The sequence below is a fragment of the Mastomys coucha genome, unplaced genomic scaffold (assembly GCF_008632895.1).
Source record: "Mastomys coucha isolate ucsf_1 unplaced genomic scaffold, UCSF_Mcou_1 pScaffold5, whole genome shotgun sequence".
Lineage (NCBI taxonomy): Eukaryota > Metazoa > Chordata > Mammalia > Rodentia > Muridae > Mastomys > Mastomys coucha.
Window position 1 is genome coordinate 113,602,948 of NW_022196911.1, and position 21,593 is coordinate 113,624,540.

The 21,593-nt window shown below is 50.9% G+C and overlaps 1 long non-coding RNA gene across 1 annotated transcript; it reads right to left on the reverse strand.

Annotated features, from left to right (window-relative positions):
• Positions 1-7,650: 7,650 nt before the first annotated feature.
• Positions 7,651-11,119, reverse strand: LOC116078117. Its single transcript, XR_004113431.1, has 3 exons — positions 10,834-11,119; positions 8,924-9,014; positions 7,651-7,889 (listed from the first exon to the last, which is right to left on the reverse strand). It is a non-coding gene; the product is annotated as an uncharacterized LOC116078117 (long non-coding RNA).
• Between the last annotated feature and the right edge of the window lie 10,474 nt (positions 11,120-21,593).

Below are 21,593 nucleotides of genomic sequence, written 5' to 3' on the forward strand. Positions count from 1 at the left end.
CGCTCCACTCTTCCACCCTTTCACCCCTCCACCCTCCAACCCTCCACCCACCCACCCCTCCACCCCTGTTACTTGTTCTTCCTGCTCATCAAAAGCATGACAACGAATGCAGTTCAGTCCTTACCCTGGAAGAGCAAGGTGGAGGGGGCAAGGAAGCAGAGCCAGGAAAACCAGGAAATGCTTTGTGGGGCAGAGGGTTTGACAGTGATCTCACCCCTGGCCCCACCCCCACCCTCCTCAGCCAGACCGCAAGCTTCATTTAAGATGTGCGTTTGCCTTCCTCTCCTCCTTGGGTGCAATCCTTTGCCTGGAATCCAGAGTAGGCATCCTCAGAGACAGCTCAGGCCAGATAGGAGTGATGATGCCCTGTCTGTCCCTGACTGGGACCACAGGGACAGCAGGTGTGGACCAGGCCTGTGTCAGGCAGGCTTCCATATGGCATGGCCTGGCCCTGCTGGTGCAGATGTGGGCAGCTAGCTTCAGGTTGGAGGAGAAGCCATGTCTAGAGTGATTGGGACTCCAACTAGGAGCCTAGGCTGGCCTTGAACTTGTGATCCTGTGACCCACAGAAGTGGGACACCTTTCGGGGTTTGAGGGCCCTCTTTTCCAAGCTATCTTCATACTAAAGTTGCTGAATGCCCCTCCGGTCCTGCTGTGTCAGCATCTACTCAGCAGGGAGCGGGATGTGTGTGTGTGTGTGTGTGTGTGTGTGTGTGTGTGTGTGTCACTGTGCTATCTCCTGGAACATCCTGGAACACGTGGTTTGTTTTCATTTCCCCTTTAGAACACTTCAGCCTCCTGAGAAATTTCTAGAGAAAATCCGGAGGGAGGGGCACGCTTTGAGAGCAGCCTTTATGGTTCTCCAACTTGATTCCACCGGCACCGCCTCCGGAGGCGGAGCGCTTGTCTTGTGTGCCCTACAGATTTGAAAGAGGCAGGTGGGCTCTGCTCTGCTCTGCTCTGCCCTTCCTTTTTAAATCAGGAGCCTGGAGAGATGGTGCTGCAGTTAAGAGTTACACACACACACACACACACACACACACACAGATGCACATGTATACACACAGTTTAATAAGAGAAACAAACAAAACCACCCAGCATGCCTTTAATCTCAGCACTCAGGAGGCAGAGACTGGCCAGTCTCTGAGTTCAAGACCAACCTGAACTACATAGTGATACCCTGTCTCAACAAGTAAAAATATAAATATATAAACAGAAGAGTCCAGCCAGGGATGGCGGTATGCACCCAGAATGAAAAAATGGAGGCTGGGCTGGGAAGATGGCCTGCTAGGTACAGGCATTTGCACCGAGCCTGATGACCTAAGTTCAGTTCCAGAGTTCCTTGTGGTGGAAGGAGAGAACCAAGAACCAAGTTCCAAAAATTGTCCTTTGACCCCCACATGTATGCCATGGAATATGCACCGCACCCCCACTACACACACACACACACACACACACACACACACACACACAAATTTCTTTTTAAAGATTTAATTTATTTATTTTATTTGTATGAGTACACTGCAGATGTACAGATGGCCCTGCTCCCTCCGGCCCCGCTCCCTCCAGTGTAATACACTGTAGCTGTCTTCAGACGCACCAAAAGAGGGCATCCCATGTCATTACTGGTGGTTGTGAGCCACCATGTGGTTGCTGGGATCTGAACTCAGGACCTTCGGAAGTGCAGTCTTACCGGCTGAGCCATCTTGACAGCCCACAAATTTTTTTTTAAGTAAAATGAATTAGAGGTAGGCAAATCAAGGAGTTCAAGGACAACTTTGGCTCCACAGATATGTTCAAGTCTAACTTGAGCTATGTGAGACCCTGTCTCAGAAACACAAAACGTCTCTGTGTGTGTGTGTGTGTGTGTGTGTGTGTGTGTGTAAATCATGACTACTGCTTCTTCTGTTGATTGACCATGGTAAAAAGCACTTGCTGCTCTTCCAGAAGACCCGAGTTCAGTTCCCAGCACCATCACGGGTGCTCACAGCCTTCCGTAGTTCCAGTCCCAGAGGATCTAACCCCACTTCTGGCCTCTGCAAACTCCGGGGATGCCTGTGGCACAGAGACATCTGTGCAGGCCAGACACCTGTACACGCAGAAAAAAAAACCTTTCAAAGGAAAGCTATAAGTGAGCACTCCTCTGTTGAAAAGCTTTATAGTGCTGGCCAGACACAGCACCGGACTGTCCCCATGCCATGTGGCTGTCCAGTTTTACCAAGGGAACAGAACAGAGGAGGTGGGTTCAGGATGAACATGGTCACCTTGACATTTGGGGGAGCCCTTGTTAGCCCAATGAGAACTGGCCCTCTGAGTTCCCAGAGTGTACTGTCTGAGCTCCAGGTAAGCTGGCACCCCCTTCCTCCCTCCCTACCCCCCAGAGCAGGACAGAGCTCCCCACTGGAATGTCACTGCTCCTCAGGAACACCACTGGCTCCCCACTTGGTGGAGTCAGTATGTTCCAATTTTTCCAGATTGGAGCTGTTGGTATGCTGGGCTCCATCACCTGGGGTATGGAGCTGTCCTGGGCTCTGTGAGATGTTTGGCAACAGCCCTGGTCTCCTAAAAAGCAGAATTACACCGCCCCCCTCCCCATTGAGACTCACTTGTTTAATCCAACACCCCTGTCATGGGGAGGAAGAAAGCCAAGCCTATCCAGGTAAGGTTTGCCCAGGGAGAGCGGTGAATCCAGGCCTATGGAGTCAGCTCCAGGCCCTGGTTCCCAGCTTCCAGCTGCCTGCGGCTCTGTACCTTGCAAAAGCCGTAGCAGATGATTTTCGTGTCTAATTTCAATGACAGGTGCAGCCCAAATCCTTCAAAGGCAAACCCCCACCCCGGAAGCCCTGTGAGTGCATGCAGAAGCTCAGAGAGAACCTGTGCGACTCTCCTTCGCTCTAGAAGAGACACGCACAATTCAACACCAGCCCAGCCCCTAGGGGCCAGAAGTTGAAAGCTGGGCACGGTGGCACAAGCCTGTAGTCCTGGCTCTCCAGAAGCTGAAACACAAGAACCACCACAGGTTCAAGTCTAGTTTGAGCTACCCTATTCTGAGATAGCCGGGACCACAGAGTGTGGCCGTGGGTTCTAATTTATAAAAAGCAAGCAGTTTATTGCAGCCAAGTCCAGCGTGGCGGTGAAGCTATACGGCAGTGGAGCTAGAAGCTACCGGCTGCACCCCATGTACAATCAGAGAACAGAGGAGCGCATGCTGCTGCTCAGCTCTCTTTCTCCATTTATACAGCCCCGGATGCCAGCCAGCGAGTGACCGGAGCCACAGTCACAGCCGGGCGCCCCACACTAGCGAAGATAATCAGGATAATCCCCCACGGGCATGTCCAGAGGCATCGCCCAGGTGAGTCTGGATTGTGTGAAGTTGCCAGTTAACATTAACTACCGCGTCTCAAAACCCCAAACATCCCAGGTCCTGGAAACATTGTTCGTGCTTTCTGCGCATGCTCTGTCCCACCCGGTGGCACGCCTTAGGTAGGACCTCCGCGGATTCTCCTGAGACAGATGGTCCATAGCCAGGCATAACAGCCCAAGCAAACAGGGACCAGAAACTAAGGTCTTGCCTCAAATCATGCCAGTCTGTGCCAGTTCTTACTGGAGGCTGTGCTCCGTCCGCTTCCGGTGTTCAGTATCTGTATCGCAGGGCTAACAGCAACTACTTAAGCCTGGAAGGCCAAGTGCGTGAGAATCCTTCCTGACGGCCGAATTCACTCATGATTACGTCCTAGCTCTCTGTTTAATGATGGAAGTGATGCATGCTGGGGGAATTTTCTTTGTTTCCTTTCGTGTGTGTGTGTGTGTGTGTGTGTGTGTGTGTGTGTGTGTGTGTTTTCAGAGATCGGCCTCAGGTGCCTTCCCTCAGGAACCAATCCTCTGTTCTTTCAGACAGGGTCTCTCACTGGCACCTGGAGTTTGCTGAGTCAGCCAGGCCAGCTTCCAGAAGCCCCGGGGATCCTCCAGTGTCTGGGATTACAGGTGCATGCTGCCTTTTTATGTAGGATCTGGGATCCAGCTCAGGTGCACTTTATCTAAGTAGCTATCTCTCCATCCCCAGAGAGCTTTATCTAAATCAAGAATAAATTCAGTTGGGAGTTCTGGAGGAGAGAGGGGAAGGAGAAAAGGGGGGGTGGGTAGCACGAGCAGTGAGCTCTGGAGAGCTGGCCTGCCTAAGGATGCAGTGTGTCTATTCTAGGAAGGGCACAGGAATTCATTCACGCATTTGATTTTATAATTGTACGCTTAGTGGCTCTAGCGCAAAGTATGCAAATCAGAGGAAAATTACATGCTAATGAGCAGCGCATTGGTTCTATTTTCGGCCCTCTTTCCTTCCTTCTTGGGGGTATATCCAGCCCAGCAGATGGGTGGTTGGTTTTTTTCCCCGCTTCTCCCCCTAGCCCTCAGGTCAGGCTGAATCCTGCCTTTTAACTGAAGACTAGGGCAGGTTGAACCAGTCATGTGTGGACCAAGTGATGGGAGCCACAGTGTGGTCACAGGAGCCTCTTGCGCTTCGTTGGGCCTATGAGCACTGAGTGACCTTGAGGATGGATGCCCCACTCTTTAGATCCCCGGCATGTCATCTCAGCGTGCTGTGCTCACACACAGTGAGCCCTCAACACCCAGCCTGGGACGCACACGGTGACACTCTCACTCAGAGGCTTATAGCTGCAGCTGGAACCCGTGAGTCACTGCTGACCCCAGCATTAGCCCAGAGGCGGATGTCACAGGCTGTCACAGCAAGCAGAAGCCTGTCTTGCCTCGAAGGGAAAGGACTACAGGAGGGAGAAGCCTCCGCCGCTGTCGTTCAGGTGGTCAAACGCCTGGTCCCAGGATGTGGCACAGGTATGGTGGCAGAAAGGCAGAGCAGCCTTGGCCTGCCATGTGTAGCTTTGTGGACCTGGGGACCCAACATGAAGCCCCTCCAGGGACACCCGAGGCCAAGGTTACACATTTCCCACAGAGGAGCCCCAGGACTTGCCATCTCCACAGACAGGTGGACATGCACCCTTCTAACTGTACCTGCCTGAGACACCCCTCATGGGACAACCAGGCCACTGTGACAGCGTGTGGCTCCAGCCTGGAGCCTCTTTCCCTTCTTGTGCAATACTCCCAGGAATCCAGCCCACCACCCCAAACGGAGCCTGTGCTGTGTTTTACAGATCGATTTTATTTTTAATCATGTGTGTGCACGTGTGAGTGTAGATGCTCTCAGTGGCCAGAAGAGGGCGTCAGATCCCCTGCAGCTGGGGTTACAGAGGGTTGTGAGCGGCAGTGTGGGTGCTGGAATTGAACTCAGATTCTCGAGAAGAACAGCCAGAGCTCTTGGCTGGTGAACTATCCATGCATCGCTTCCCTCAGCTACCAAGTCCCTCTTTCATGAGCTGTGCTGAGCACTTGTGGCTCTTCCCCCTGGAGACAGGCCTGTCACTGCACACGGGGGAAAGGGATACTGTTTCTGGGGTAGGATGGGGCCGAGGAGGCTGCTTGAATGAATCCAAGGTGGTGGACAGAGAACGGTCAGACCTAAATATCAGCTGTGCTTCAGATCGGAATTCTGTTCTCCTCATAAGGACATGGTGGGTCCTTTTTGTGGGCCCTGTGTTTTAGACTGAGGTGGTCATGGTGGTTCTGTAGGAGCCCTGGCATTGGGAACATGGATGAAATGGCATTCACTCAGACCAGCTGTTCACTCACACTCGCTGTCCACGGCACTGACTTTGCACTCCTGGTCTTTGGATGCATAAGAGAGCAAATGTGCATTACAGGCCCTCCCTGTGTCATGCCTGCTTGACTACCCAGCCTCAAAGAAAAGCAACCTCTTACACACTATGGAGACTTTACTGACTTAAAGAAAAGTCAGTAGCAGGGGGTGGGGGCTGACAAGATGGCTCTGTGGGCAAAGGTAGGTGTTGGGTGCATGAGTTCAGTTCCTGGGATCCTCATGGCCAAGGGAGAGAACTGACACCGCTCGGCAGCCACTTGTCCTTAGACCTCCACAAGCCATTCGTGACATGAGCACAAAATAAACAAAATGTACACTAAAAGAAAATCCTGCAAGCATCTCTCCCCTCCTTGAGGAAAGGAAATGCTTTAGTTAAACAATGCCATTACAAAGAACGTCACAGAAATTCTAGAGGCTGGCGATGTGGACGCCTCCGGCTCTGTCAGCTACACTTAACAGTTGCTAACATTTTGCTGGATTTTTCCTTTAATTAAACATTAGGTATCACTTTCTTGACATTTTTCCCTAAATATTTTTAGACTTTTTTTTTTAATGACATTTTAAGCATGTGTGGTGGCACACGCCCATGATTCCAGTACACAGGAGGTGGAGGAGGGGGATCAGGCGTTCAGGGCCATTCTAAGTTACCTTGGGAGAGTTCAAAGACACTCTGGGCTCCGTGAGAGCCTGTCTCAAAAACAAAAACAAATGTATTGTTTTCTAATTTAAAAAAATACTGCCCAGAGTCAGGTGGTGGTGGAGCACGCCTTTAATCCCAGCACTTGGGAGGCAGAGGCAGGTGGATTTCTGAGTCTGAGGCCAGCCTGGTCTACAGAGTGAGTTCCAGGACAGCCAGGGCTATACAGAGAAACCCTGTCTTGAAAAAACCAAAAAGCCAAAAAAACAAAACAAACAAAAAAAATAGTGCTCAGGGTTACAAGAACTGGAAACTGACATTTTCTTTCTTAGCTGTTAACGCTCAGTCCAGACTCGTGTGTGCTTAGACACTGTCTGTCCCAGATCTGTCTGCCTCTCTGGTCTGGCCTGCTCATCCCGCAGGATGCAGCTGAGGGCTGGGCATAGCCTGTGGTAAATGCGACTCTCACGTCACCTCTCATCTAGAGTGTGCTATGGTTTGGATCTGTTTGCAGTGTGTTCTCCAATGAGCTGTGTGCTAGAAGCTTGCTCCCCAGTGTAGTGGTGTCTCACAAGGACCATGGGATAGAAGCCAGGTCCTTGGCAGTGTTGGGGTGATGTAACTTTACAAGGGGGTACCTATAAGGGTCAGGTCACGGGGTGGGAGGGCTTTAGCACTAATTTTAGTTTCTTTAAAAACCCAGTTATGTTACATGACTATGTTTTTGTTTTAATCCCAGATGTAGGATATGGGAATTAAGATTGTCTTGCGGACAGTCTAGGAGGGGCGTGGGATTTCTGCCAGCTGCAGGTGACTGTTGGGACTCTGGAGAGGGTATAAATGGGGGAGCCACACAAGGACCCGGCTGCTGTGTCTGCTGGATCGCCGTTTGGAGCTCTTCTGACAACATTGGACTTACCCCAGGGAACGTTGTAAAAATAATTTTGAAATCCTTGATGCCCCTAGTGAACAGGAAGTATTGTGAAGAGGCCCACACTCCCTCTCCTCTCTAACCTTCTGTCTCTCCTACCTAGTGCTGGGCATTGGAAGTGACTAGGGTGAAGTAAGGGTTGGAGGTAAAAGAACCTGATAAAGCAACCCCAAAAGTACACCTACAGGGGCATTGCTGTCAGTCTCCATGGGCCAGTCAGTCTTCACTAGGCCGCACACGGCGACTTGCTCCTGTCTCTCTGCCATGCTGGGAGGTTGGTGAGGGCTCATGCCAGCATGTCCGCACAATGCTGTCTGGGCACCTTCACCATTTGGATCATCAGTCAGATAATCCTCTTTAGATAAGTTTTATTTCTTGGTTTTATGGGGGGGTGCTGAGTGTCACAGGATGTGTGTTGGGGTCAGAGGATGGTTGGCTCTTTCCTTCCACCTCATTGAGGCAGGATTGTTTATTTCTGCCATGCTAGCTGGCCCTCCATCTTCAGGGCACTTCTCATAGCAGGCTGCTGGGTTCCAGAGGCGCACCGCCACATCCAGCATTCGTTTGCATGGCTCCCGAGCCTGGGACTGGACCTTTGGGCAAGAGCAGTAAATGTGTTTACCTGCTGAGCCATCTCACCAGCCCAATCATTCCTGAAAGACCCAGGTCAGGGGACTGGAGTACCAAGCTCCCAGCTGGCATTTTGTGTTTTCCAAGACCTGCTGGGTACATGCTGATGCCAACCCAGGTCTGATTCACATTCCATTTTTGGGACAGCCTGGCTCATAGACACCAGAAGACTGGGGTGAGAGCTAATCTCCTCCATTGTTAAAGGTCTGTTGGTGACCTTCTGGTAATCATGGGCACCGGTAACCAATTCTTCCATGCAGGGGCTGCAGAGTGCCCAATTCCTTCCCCCTCCCACCCCTTCCTCTTCCTCCCCTCCCCCCTTTCCACCTTCCCTCCTCTTTCTCCTCTTCCACCTTTTATTTATTTTATTTTAATGACAAGCTCTCATGTAGCCTAGGCTGGCTTGGTCCTCACTGTGTAACTGAGGATGACCTTGGCCATCTGATCCTCCTGCCTTCAGCAGGCGTGTGCCACCATGCCCAGCTTGTGCAACACTGGGAATAGAACCCAGGGCCTCATGCATGCCAGCTGAGGGATCTTCCAACTCAGCCACAGCCCTCTTTTTTTTTTTTTAATGAAACAAAATTAGAATTCACTAAGAAAAGCTTGTCTACTGAAGCACAAGCTAAGATTGGGGATCTGATGTTTCTCTCTGGCAGAAGCTGTCGGAAGCTGCAGAGAGGAGAAGGGTTGTCTTGGCTCATGGTTGTAACTGTATTTTTGACTATTGGTTTTTTTTCCCTACCGCTCTTCTCCATCCTTATTCCTCCCAACCTTCAACACTAGGTAGGAAAGAAAGAAGGCTAGAGGGGAAAAGGGGGCATCGATCTCCTTAGACTACTTCCCGCTGATTGGGGAGAGCTGAGTTCCTTGGAGCAAATCCAATCTTTGCCATCAGGATACCTCCAAGCAGCAGGAGCAGCTGCTGCAGCCCCTTTCTCCCGGCTCTGTCATTTTTATTCCTTCTCAAGAGTCCCCAGAATTCCAAACAAACTACCTTCAGTCGGCAGAAGCACGCCCCTGCCAGAGCACGAGACAAATCATAGGCAGCTGCTGTGGACAATCTGGGGCAGCCCCGTATCCCACACCTGGGATTAAAACAAAAACATATTCCTATAACATTGCTGTGTTTTTAGAGAAGCCAAAATTCTCACTGCATGTAGTTGCGGGGAGTTTCAGTTCAGGAAGGCATTGCTGCTGAAGTGGCTCTGTTGGTGACAGTGGGAGCTCACAGCCCTCTTTGTATACATCTCTGTAAACCGGAAGCACAGTGCGCCCCGCGTGGAAGCAGGTACCCCAGAGGGCCCATGTCTTCCAGCTGGGCTCTGTTTCTCAAAGGTTCCACTGTCCCCCTAAAACAACACTGCCAGCCGGGGACCACATGTCCAAACAGATGAGCTTCTGAGGATATTTTACATTCAGACCATAGAAAGGTTTGGGGAAAAGGGAATATAGCACAATCCGCGTGGGCGTGGCTGCCCTGTGGGCGTGGCTTTCCCGAGTGGGCGGGGCTGCATGAGCGAATTCCTCTTGTGATTTTTATTGTTTTCCTAAATTTATTTTAATTTAATTATTTGCTTGAAGACAGGTCTCACTAAGTGGCCCTGGCTGGCCTCAAACTCACACAGATCCTCCTGCCTCTGCCTCTCAGTGCTAGAATTAAAGGTGTGCATGTCACCATACCAGGCCATTACGGGTTTTTTTGTTTTGTTTTTGTTTTTGTTTTCGAGACAGGGTTTCTCTGTGTAGCCCTGGCTGTCCTAGAACTCACTCTGTAGACCAAGCTGGCCTCGAACTCAGAAATCCGCCTGCCTCTGCCTCCCAAGTGCTGGGATTAAAGGCATGCACCACCACTGCCTGGCCCATTATTGTTTTTGACGATTTATAATTCATGTGTGTATGTCTCTGTGTGTGTGTGTACATATGTGTTCAGTGTCCTCAGGATCCAGGAGGGGGCACTAGACCCCGGAACTGCAGTCACAGGTGGTGGTAGGCTGCAGCAGTGGGTTCTGGGAATCAGGGCTCCATCTTCCAGAGAGGAAGTAAGCCATCTCACGGGCTGAACTATCTCCCCAACCTCTGCTTTTTACACAACTCATCCTGGCTGCAAATTCCTGCTCCTTCTCCCTCAGACTTCTAAGCGCTAGAACTGCAGGGTCCAACTCTCTAACATCATTTATCCTGGTATTGCCTGGCACTCTTCCAAAAAGAGAGTATTCCCCCTCTGCTGGGCAGTCTGTCTTGGAATGTCAAGGTGGGCGTTAAAATTTGTCCCCTGGGCTTCTATTTTCATGACTGGTAGCAAATGTAGCCATCGCTACAGGAAGCAAATGAGGTCTCACACACTTCTCATCCCTTTTTATTAATAAGAGTAAGTTATTGTGAGCGTGTGCATGTGTGCATCCTGGTCCCTGCCCCAGAGCCTCTGCACCTACCCTCTCTGCCTGCAGTGCACTTCCCCAGCTCTTTACATAGCCACCCTTTCCTGACAACCTGGTTTAAAGAAACACTGCCCTCCTGGAATCCTGGAACTTCCTAGAAGGCCCTCAGTATCTCTCCCCACTGGCCTCATGCTGCCCGAGAGCAGGCCGCAGGCCAGAGAGAGAGCTAGGCTTCATTGCATTGTGACTCTGAGTCAGACTCTGTGCCAAGGAGGAGACAGGAGGATGGTCAAGGATGTGAGTGGCCCTACTCTCCACAGGGCACTTGTGAAGGTGTGAGACCCTGAGATGGTGGTACTGGGGTGGAAGAGAAGAGAGGGCGGGCGCTCGGTGTGGCCCGTGATCTGGGTTTCCGTCTCACTGCCTCCTGGGCAGGGATGAGGGTAAGTAAGATCACATCAGGGAGGCTGGGGGAGGGGCAGGCTGGGCGCTGAGCTGGCCTTGTCAGAACTGGTCAGGAGCTTACCTGCTCCTCCTGCCAGCAGAGGGCGAGACCAGAGGGAGCTTGTAGACTGTTTTACACATGCATGTGTGCTGTGTGTACAAACATAGTGTGCATGTGTGTTCCTGTATGTGTATGCATGTGTGAGTATATTTTTGATTGTGCTTGTGTGCATGTTGCTATGTATGTGGGTTTTATGTATGTCAGTGAGTGTACCTGTGTACATATACATGAGTATGAATACCTGTGAGCTTGTTTGTGTATATGTGTGTGTGTGTGTTAACATGTGTGCATCTATACATGAGTGTGTGTGTACATGTGGATATGTGGATGAGTGTGTATGTATATGAGTATATATTTGTGTATATGTGTTGAGTATGTGTACATGTGAATGCATGTGTGTAACAGGAGGCTCTGGGGAGAGGTGGGACACAGGGTCACGGGTGCTCTCAGTATTTGTCCATCTCTTCTTCCTAGCTGGAGGCTATGTTCCTCTTACCTATGGAGTGGGGAATCACAAACAGTTACACTCAGTCTATTAGTCACACACAGGCCCTGCCTGGCCCTGGAGTGAGTACCTCTGCACACTGAACAGCCCTACAAATGACATGACTGAATGGGGCTGAGGAAGGGGCCCAGGTGTCAGGGAAAGACCTGCCTCCCCACCCCACACCCCACCCGGACATTCCGCTGTGTCCTGGTGACCTGCCCCTCTCTCTCCATTAGCACACAGCCCTATAGAACCAGGACTGGGGTGCGGCCAGGAGATGCTGGGGTTGGCTTGAAGGGTTGCTTAGCACCCAGAATGAAGGGGACACAGGAACCTGATTCATAGGTTCAAAGTGAATGAGGAGTGGAGTTAGTGGATAACAATGAGAACCCCCTCACAACAAGAGCCCAACAAACGGCACCGATGGTTTGGAGGAGATAACAATGACCTGAGAAGGGTCCACCCGTGGCCTGTCCCTTGAGACAGGCATGCGGTAGTGCCTGCCCCTTATTCTCCACTGTCTCTGCCAGCAAGCACTGACCCATGTGGGACCAACCTCATTCCTGGGGCGACACTGCCACCTGCTGGAGATCGAGATCCTGTGTGGCTCAGGACCTTCCTGGAGCTCCTGGCTTTGGAGCCCCCTCCTCCGCCCTTCCCTCCCTCCCTGCCTCCCTGCCTCCCTGCCTCCCTGCCTCCCTGCCTCCCTGCCTCCCTGCCTCCCTCCCTCCTTTCCTCCCTCCCTTCCTCCTGAATGTTCCAACCTGCATCTTGCTCTGACTCCCACCAACCTACCACACAGGCTCTGTTATCTCCAAAGCTTAAAGTCCAGAGGTAGAGGCACGGGGGAGCACACAGGATTAGAGTCCAAGGACGATGGCTACAGAATCTCTTCAGACTCTTGGCCTGAAAGGCCCTGCACTGCCAGCTTAGCTCTCACTTCCTCCAGGAAGTCCTTGTGCCCTATCTCATGAGGGAGGCACTCCTGCCCTGTGTCATGTGCTTACCAAGCCCTCGATGGTAGCCTGCTTGTCTTTGACCCCTAGGCATGAAGGTCACTGTCCTGAATTATGACCAAGCCTTGTTTATGAGTTGGGGGTCTTCTGTTGCCCAGGCTAGGCTCAGGCCCACTGTGTGTCCTGCCTAGTTTTGTGTCAATTCTGGATAAGCTAGAGTTATCTGAAAGGAGGGAACCTCAATTATGCCTCCATAAATTCAAGCTGAGGGACATTTTCTTAATTAGTGATTGATGTGGGAGGACCCAGCCTACTGTGGGAGGTGTCACCTTTGGACTGGTGGTCCAGGGTTCTGTACGAAAGCAGGCTGAGCAAGCCCGTGGCAGCACCCCTCCATGGCTCTGCATCAGCTCCTGCCTCCAGGGTCAAACCCTCTTTGAGTGCCTCCCCTGACTTCCTTCTGTGAGGCACTGAAGTGTACATGAAAGTAACCCTCCCTTCCTCACATTGCTTTTGGTCACAGTGTTTCATCACAGCAGTAGTGACCCTACGTCAGGTGTCATGAGGAGGGACATTTACCCAGGTTAGTCATTCCCAGGGCTGCTGAGTCCATCCCCTCACTACTCAAGCTGGCTGGCTGGCTTGGGGATGAGATAAGACACCCAGGAGGGAAGAGAGTCTGCTTGGGCCACACCCTTGCCGCTGGTTTGTGAGCTGTTGGATGCCTGGTGGGGTTTATAAAATGTCCCCATCTGAAGCAGTCTCACGATGTTTGGCCAGCTCTCCTCCATGGGTTGCTATTTACTTAGTAGGGGCTATGCTTCGTGGGGAGGACAGAGGGAGGAATGTCTATGCTGTCTTGCCTCCATCTAGCCGTCTATTTGACCATGTGGTCAAGCTTGGTGGGGAGAGAGGTGAAGGAGACCATCACAGGGGACTGGCATTACTTTCTGTGGAAGTGGAAGGCACTTTCTGTACAGGAGCCACAGGACACAGCTCGGCCTCCAGTGCCAGTGAGCCTCAGGACTGACAGGTCTTTGCAGGGCCACAGTCTGGATTCTTCCAGGCGCTGGGCAGCATCGGCTCTTCCGTGGGCCAGCCTGTGAGAATCAAGAGGACCATGGGGAACAAGGCTAAGGAAAGGAGGACGGATTTTGTTGTGTAACCCTGACTGTCTTGGAAGTAGCTCTGTAGACCAGGCTGGCCTAGAACTCACAGAGATCCACCTGCATCTGTCTCCTGAGTGCTGGGATTAAAGGCCTGCACCACCACCTGGCAAAAGGTACCCTAATGAGTGGGGAGGAGCAGAGAGAGCAGAAATTCTAGCAGCGACCCCTAGAAAACAGGCCTCATGGGAGAGGAATACTGCTTTGCCAAGACGATAGCTCCTGGTGTGAAGGAGCTGGGATACATGGAGTCGCTAGAACACCCCCTCCTTTCTCTATCCTCCAGCAAGCCAGTTGCTGCTACCCAGTGGCTAGGCCTCAGGGACTCGGGAGATGGAGCGGGAGTTTGACCTGAGGATTTTCCTTCAGGGAGTTGGCTAGACACCTACCAGGCCCCAGCTCCACTGGTTTAAAGACCTGCTCAGCCTGCTGAGCAGTGTAAAACACTTAATCGGGAGTTGCGAGGGTGTGGACTCTGTGAGGGGATTTTTGAGGGAAAGGGACCCACAGGTCAATTCTTCTCTGCCCTGGGGCTGGAGGTACTAGTCCAAGGTAGAGAACTTCTTGCCTAACATGCACATGATCCTGGGATCCAACCCTAGCATGGGGAGGGGTAAGTGTGTTAAATAAATATTAAGGCTGGGCTGTGGCTTTCTTTTTGCCCTAGATAGGGTTTCTCTATGTAGCCTTGAATATCCTGGAACTCACTCTGTAGACCAGGCTGGTCTCGAACTCAGAGATGCTCCTGCCTCTGCCACCCAAGGGCTGAATTTAAAGGCATGTGTCTCCTCCTCCTCTTCCTCCTCCTCCTCCTCGTCTTCTTCCTCCTCCCCCCCCTCCTCCTCCTCTTCCTCCTTGTCCTCCTCCTCCTGGCCAGAGATGTGGCTTGGCTTCCTTGGTAGAGTGCTTGCCTAGCATGCAGGAAGTCCAAGGTGTAATACACCTTATAGCTCAGGTGTGGTGGTGCATGCCTATGGTACACGCCTGTGAGCCTAGCACTCAGAGGGAGCAGGAGGATCAGAAGTTCAAGACCATCCTCAGATAGATAGTGATCATGAGGCCAGCCTGGGCCACATAAGACCCTGTCTCAAAAAATAAAACAAACCTTAATCCTCATATCTGATTCTGTCTTCCCTCATAACCATAGGAAGTATATACTTACTTGTTTACTTGTTTACTTAATTTTATGTGTATATGTGTTCTGCCTGTGTGTCTGTGCACTGTGTGTGCAGTGCCTATGAAGTCCAGTAGGGGGCATCAGATTCCTTGGAACTGGAGATACAGACAGTTGTGAGCCACCTTGTGGATGCTGGGAACTAAATGCTCCGGGTCCTCTTCACAAGCAAGTGCTCTTAACCACTGGGCCATCTCCCAGCCCCATGGGTTTTCTATGTCCCCTGTGCAACCTGGAAGGTGGCTTGGAGGCAGATGGCTTTAGTCAGCCCCTGCTTTGGTGAGGTATGAATCCAAAGCTGCTCTGGGGAGCTCAGCTCAGGTTCAGTTGGTCCATGGTACCAGGAGCTCTGAGTGTCTTGCTCTTTAGACCCAGCACCTACCCTCCACCTCTCTATCACTGGTACCTGGCCCTGGGAAGGTGCTGGATCCTGTCATAGTGTGGGATATCGGGGCTCAGAGGGGCCTAGGATGAAGTGGGAATGGATCCAGCCAGACCCCAGCTATGTCAAGATGAATCTCCCTTACCCGTGGAGGGCCCTGCCCTGCCCTGCCCTGCCCTAGCCAGTTCCCTGTCCTCCCCTGGAAGGGTCTGCCATCTGGTGCTCCACCTTGCTGGAGCCTGTCTCTTGTTGCTCAGTCCCTCCTGTGGGTGCTTGTCTGTGGTTGTCTGTGGACAGAGACCCAAGCTCCAGGCCATTTGCACGTCCCCCAGCTCTGTCTCTTTGTCCTCCTCCTGTACTTGGGCCCCAGGGCTGCATCCTCTTCCAGGTGTTTGGTCTCCCTGGAAGCCTGTAATCTCAGGATTGAGTCGCCAGCAGCTAAACTGTCCTGACACGTGAGTTCTGTCCTGCACGTGCGTTCACTCTTTCCAGGTGGTCTGGTTGATAAACCCATCCCAAGGCACTCAGTTCAGGCCTAGAACCGTCACTCCTCCCTCCATGTCCTCACCTTGAGCAGCCAGAAGGCAGAATGTTCTTAGTTCCTGGTGATAAGAGCTGAAGCCTGGAGGTCAGCTCTGACCCTGGGTCAGTCGAGGTGGGAAGGCAAGCAGGGGCCTCCATGACTCAGGAAGGCTGGCAGCTGAGTTCCTGCACCCCTGAGCCGTGAGGCCCGGGCCCTCCCTTGCTAAGATTACAGGCTTCCAGGGAGACAGAGGGTTTGCTTCCCTCTGTCAGGTGCACACGTAGAGGTCAGAGGGCAGCCTGCAGGGCTCAATTCTCACCTTTTACCATGTGAGTTCTGGGGGTCAAATTCATGTCATTCAGCTTAGAGGCAAACATCTTTACCTGCTGGACCATCTCAGCACATTACCAGCTGCTGTAAAAGGAGCCACCGCCAACTTCAGCTGTCCTTGTTTCCACTGGGGGGGGGGGGCATCCATCCTCAGGTCACCCAGGCAGTGGTCCTCAGCTACAATTCACAAATTCATAAGGTCTCAGGAGCCTGCAGAATGTGGCCGAGGAGACTCCTTGGAGCTCTAGGTGCTCAGAGAACTAGAGGAAGAATCAGGCTCCTTTCTCTGTGTCTCTTCCTGGTCCTTCCCACCTCCTCCTACCTCTTCTGCCTGCAGCACTTCCAAGGACCAGCCACAAGAGGGACTCAGCCTTAGACCAAGAGTGGAGCTAGTTAGTAAGTCTTTAGTAGGCCTGAACTTCTCATAGAACATCATCTTTGTTATTATTTAGAATTTTAGCTGGATGGTGGTGGTGGTGCATGCCTTTAACCTCAGCACTCAGGAGGCAGAGACAGGCAGATCTCTGAGTTCGAGGCCAGCCTGGTCTGTAGAGTGAGCTCCAGGACAACCAGAGTTACACAGAGAAACCCTGTCTTGTAAAACAAAAGCAGGGGGGCTGGAGAGATAGATGGCTTAGTGGTTAAGAACACTGACTGCTCTTCCAGAGGTCCTGAGTTCAATTCCACAACCATCTGTAATGGGATCTGATGCCCTCTTTTGGTGTGTCTGAAAACAGCTACAGTATACTCATGTAAATAAAATAAATAAAAGTTCTGAAAAAAAAAAAGGAAAACAAAATAAACAAAAAAGAATTTCAGTCCCACACAAAACTTGTTATGTTCATAATCAGTTAAATTAACCAGCATGTTCCTGTGTTCACTGTCTTTTTTTGTGACCTTTTTCTCTAGGAGTTCACTGTGCCTCCCACGGAAGCTCACACTTTGGTGGCTTCGTTCTCTAGCCTCTATAGGCCTATCCTCAGCCCCAGTGAGTCCACTGATTCTGCATAGCTCTTCTTGGTAAGTTACTGTCCTAGTTAGGGTCTCTGTTGCTGTGGTGAAACGCCATTGGCCAAAGCGGCTTGGGGAGGGAAGGGCTCATTTGGCTTCTGCTTCTACATCATTGAAGAAAATCAGGACAGGAATTCAAACACTGCAGGAACCTGGAGCAGGGGCTGATGCAGAACCCTGGAGGGTGCTGCTCACTGGCTTGCTCCCCCTGGCTTGCCCAGCCCAGGGATGGCTCCACCCACAATGGGCGGAGGGCTCCCCAATCAATCACTAATTAAGAAAATGTCCTGCAGGCTTGCCTGCAGTCGGATCTTCTGGAGGCATTTTCTCAATTGAGGCTCCTCCTCTCAGATGGCTTTAGCTGTGTGAAGTTGATATGAAACCAGCACAGTAATTTTTGTTTGTTTGTTTGTGTTTGTTTTGGTTTTTTTGTTTGTTTTTTGAGACAGGGTTTCTCTGTATAGCCCTGGCTGTCCTGGAACTCACGCTGTAGACCAGGCTGGCCTCGAACTCAGAAATCTGCCTGCCTCTGCCTCCCAAGTGCTGGGAATAAAGATGTGTGCCACCTCTGCCCAGCAGTAATTTTTTTTTTTTTTTTTTTTTTTAGTCTGGATAAAGAGTTGTCTATCCTCAGATGTGCCATAGTTTGGTTGAAATCTCTTGAAATGGGTGGACACCCTTTTATCCTGAGCGGCATACTGCGTCTCCTTAGCTGTTGAGAAGTTCAGCTCTCCTCCTTGGCAGCCTGTATTGTATGCCCTCGCTTCCGTTCTCTCGGTCCACCCTGTGTTTCTTCACCCATGCTTCTGACTTTGATTTGTTAGGTCTGTTCATGTCTGTGCCACATTCGTGGTCACTTCCACCAGCTAGCTAGCTTACCACTCTCCTCAGGGTGTCCTGCCAAGTCGCCTTCCTCTGCTGAGTTTTATATTTTGAGACGACTCACACTTCAGCCTTGTGGGGTTTCCAGTGGGGTTCTCTCTGTGAGCACCTGTTTTTATTTCACCAAAGCCAGTCAGGGTTTCAACAGTTTCTCACAGTCTTTGATGATGCCAAACATTTTTATTTGAAAATCTTCGGATTTTTTTTTTTTTTCTATTCTTTCCATCACATCTGGAGTGGTTTAATCCCCACATGGTCAAGTTTCTCCAGTTGTTTTTAGGGTTAGTTTTGCCCATGAATTTGGGGACAGGATTGCCTCTCCCTCTCCCTCCCTCTCTCTCTTCCTCTCTCCTCTTTTCTCTTCCTCTCCCTCTTCCTCTCTGTCTCTCCCCCCTCTCTCTCTCTTCCCCCTCCCCTCATTGATGTCACATGACTTGTCTTTTCCAGTGGCCCCACTCCAGGATGATGAGGTCACTTGAGGTTTTTCAGAATGCCCATCTACTGAGGGAGACCCAAGATATCAGGCTGTCAAGCCGCCGCCCACCCCACCCCCTTGCCCCTGCCTCTCCAGCTGCTACAGCCTGGACAGAGCTTGGTGACAGCCCCTGTCCTATTCTTTTTTTTTTTTTCTTTTTTTATGACAGCTCCTATTCTTTTTTTTTTTCTTCTATTTTTATGATTTTTTTGGTTTTGATTTTTTGTTTTGTTTTTTGAGACAGGGTTTCTCTCTATAGCCCTGGCTGTCCTGGAACTCACTCTGTAGACCAGGCTGGCCTCGAACTCAGAAATCCACCTGCCTCTGCCTCCCAAGTGCTGGGATTAAAGGTGTGCGCCACCACTGCCTGGCTTTTTTTTAATGATTTTATTCTTTAGTTGAGACAGCAGAGAAGATGGTCTGTTGTCCACAGATTATATCTGGGGATTGCAAGCAGAGCCTGCCCAGAATGCCACAGGTTCACACCAAACGACCACAACAGAATGTTTGGTTGTGGTAAGGCAGGCTTCTTGGGTGGGCTTGCAGCCGATGGTTATATTCTAGACCACTGAGAGACAAATGTGATTTTTTTTTTCAAAATGTATTTGTGTATGGGTTTTTGCTTGCATGTGTGCCTGTACTCCACCTGTGTGCAGTACCCGTGGAGGGCAGGAGAGGGCATTAAGACTCCCTCTGGAACTAGCATCTTGTAGGAGGTGAACTGCCATGTGGGTGCTGGGAATGTAACCTGGGTCCTCCGCCAGAACAGTCAATGCACGTAACCACTGGGCCACTTTGCAGCCCCTTAATTTACTGTTTTTGTGCATGTATGTATGCATGTGTATTTGAACCCATGTGGAGGTCAGAGGACAATCCAAGGTGTCATTTCTCAGAACTGTTATCCACTCTATTTTAAAACACTCTTATTGGCCCAGAACTTTCCTGTTAGGCTGGGAGGACACCCCAGGCCTCCCAAGCACAGAGGCTTAAAGAGCCTCTGCCTGGCTCTTTAAAACGGGTTTAAAAATCAAATCCGGGTCCTTGAGTTTACGGAGCAAGCTCTTGGCGCCAGCAGAGCCCTACTTCCGGCCCCTGGTTTTGTCTGAAGCATGGCCTCACCCTGTAGCTCTGTATGTAGCCCAGGCTGTGGTAATCCTCCTGCCTCTACTTCCTGATGATAGGCATGCACGAGCAGCCATGGCTTGAGGGACAAATTCTAGCCTGTAGCTTAACGGCCATACGGTGTTCCAGCCAGCAGCCCCGCTCTCTGCTCCCGAGGCGTCCACCGGTTCAGAGCTGCTTCTCCCGGATCTCTGCCCTGTAGCTTCATGCTGTTAGGCTGGATGTAGTACCTTCTTCTCTAATCAAAAATGGTGGTGGCAAGACGAAGCACCCTGGCTCATTCTTTTGTCTGTTGCATAGAGATGGCTAGCTTACTTGTTATCAGGCTGTATCTTTTTGGCTTTTTTTCTTTTTATTGTAAGGTCATTAAAAATAGAAAATCAGCATAAACTTCCAGAGTTCTGGAATGCGGTGAGTTGGAAGGTTAATTTTGAAAAATGAAATCCCATCACCCTGACCCAGATCTGAGCCCAGCAGCCTGAGTTCCTCCGGCCGGCTGTGGACAGTCAACCAAAAATTACTATCCCCGCTTAAAAGCCGGCGGCGGCAGGAGAACCTCAGGGCGAGAGGAGCTGTGTTGTTTTCTTTGTCGGATGCTTCTTTCTTAATTGAAGTTAATGGTTAATTGTTGTCAAGCCATTTTATCGAATTATAACATTAATGCAGAAAAATGCACAAATTCTAAGACTGCAACGTGACCAGCGCTCACACGTGGACACCCTCCAGTGGCCTCCTCCAGATCCCGGGTGGGGGTGGGGACTTTAGCTCCGTCCTGCCTCTAAGGAAGTAAAGGGAGGCTTTCCCTGGGTAGTGGCAGCGGAGTCGGGCGGGGCTGGTCCCAGGGTCTGTGCAGAGGCGATAGTGCCCAGTCCTCTAGGGAAGGGCTGCAAGTGTGGAAGGTAGCCCGCTGGGGGGCAGAGAAAGGAGTGACTGGCATTTAGGTAGGCAGGGCGCTAGAGGAAGGAGCTGGGAGGAGGAGATACGCAGAGCGGCTGTGCTGGAGCAGCAGCTTCTAACGGAGCCCAGGAACTGGCCTGCCCTGACCTCAGTATGGGGAAGATGGACAGATGTGTTACTTCCCTAGGCCTTGGGCCTTAAAAAAAAATTAAAAAGCCTGGAGCTTTCCGATGGACAGGAAGGATAGACAGCAACTCACCTACGTTACTCATTGCAGGCCTTGAACGCCTGAATTCAAGCAATCCTCCTGCCTCAGCTTCCTGACCCGCTGAGACAACTCATGCCTAGAGTCGTACATTTCCACTTTGTCAAAAATATTTTCTGTTTTACCTTTGTAACACTGAGGGTAGAATCGAATCCAGGTTCTCACACGGGCTAGGCCAGGGCCGGACACTGATCTTAGCCTCACCCCTCCAAATACACCTTGACATCTCACATCTCACACCACCACAGATTTATTTGGTTGGTTGTTTATGACAGGGTCTCTTGTAGCCCAGGCTACCCTCAAACTCTCTGTGTAGCCCAGACTGGCCTTGGACTCCTGACTCTCTGGAGAGCTAAGATTATAGGTGTGCACCTCTTCACCCTGGCTATCTTTTTTTAAGTCCGGGTTTCTCTGTGTAGCCCTGGCTGTCCTGGAACTCACTCTGTAGACCAGGCTGGCCTTGAACTCAGAAATCCACCTGCCTCTGCCTCCCAAGTGCTGGGATTAAAGGCGTGTGTCACCATACCTGGTTTGGCTTGTGGTTTTTTGTTTCTGTTTTTGTTTCAAAGATTTATTTATTTTATTTTATGTGTATGAGTACACTGCAGCTGTACAGGTGGCCGTGAGCCATCATGTGGCTGCTGGGAATTGAACTCAGGATCTCTGTTTGCTCTGGTCCCGCTCACTCTGGCATAATGCACTGTCTCTGTCTTCAGACACACCAGAAGAGGGCATCAGATCTCATCACAGATGGTTGTGAGCCACCATGTGGTTGCTGGGATCTGAACTCAGGACCTTCAGAAGAGCAGTCAGTGCTCTTACTCGCTGAGCCATCTCACCAGCCCTTTATGTGTGTGGTTTTTTTTTTAAGATTTATTTATTTATTTTATGTATATGAGTACACACTGTAGCTGTACAGATAGTTATGAGCCTTCATCTGGTTGTTGGGAATTGACTTTTTAGGACCTCTGTATACTGTAGCTGTCTTCAGACGCACCAGGAGGGCATCATATCTCATTATGGGTGGTTATGAACCACCATGGGGCGCACCAGGAGGGCATCATATCTCATTATGGGTGGTTATGAACCACCATGGGGTTGCTGGAATTTG